General features: G+C 57.3%; 1 pseudogene; it reads left to right on the top strand.

Annotated features, from left to right (window-relative positions):
* Positions 1-304, top strand: part of LOC104997950 — a 22,501-nt pseudogene extending 22,197 nt beyond the window's left edge.
* The last annotated feature ends 17 nt before the right edge of the window (positions 305-321 follow it).

Genomic DNA, 321 nt, shown 5'->3' on the forward strand with positions numbered 1-321 from the left:
AAGGTGGCGCAAAGCGTCACCGCAAGGTTCTTCGCGATAACATCCAGGGTATTACCAAGCCGTCGTCTGGCCCGGCGTGGAGGAGTTAAGCGTATTTCTGGCCTCATCTATGAGGAGACCCGCGGGGTGTTGAAGGTGTTCCTGGAAAATGTGATCCGTGATGCGGTCACCTACACCGAGCATGCCAAGCGCAAAACTGTCACCGCCATGGATGTGGTCTACGCGCTGAAACGCCAGGGCCGCACCCTCTACGGCTTTGGCGGTTAAGCTGCCGTTTCTCGGCGTTCCCAATATTTCCACCAAAGGCCCTTTTCAGGGCCG

The sequence above is a fragment of the Bison bison genome, unplaced genomic scaffold (assembly GCF_000754665.1).
Source record: "Bison bison bison isolate TAMUID 2011002044 unplaced genomic scaffold, Bison_UMD1.0 scf7180017864317, whole genome shotgun sequence".
In the NCBI taxonomy this organism is placed as follows: Eukaryota; Metazoa; Chordata; class Mammalia; order Artiodactyla; family Bovidae; genus Bison; species Bison bison.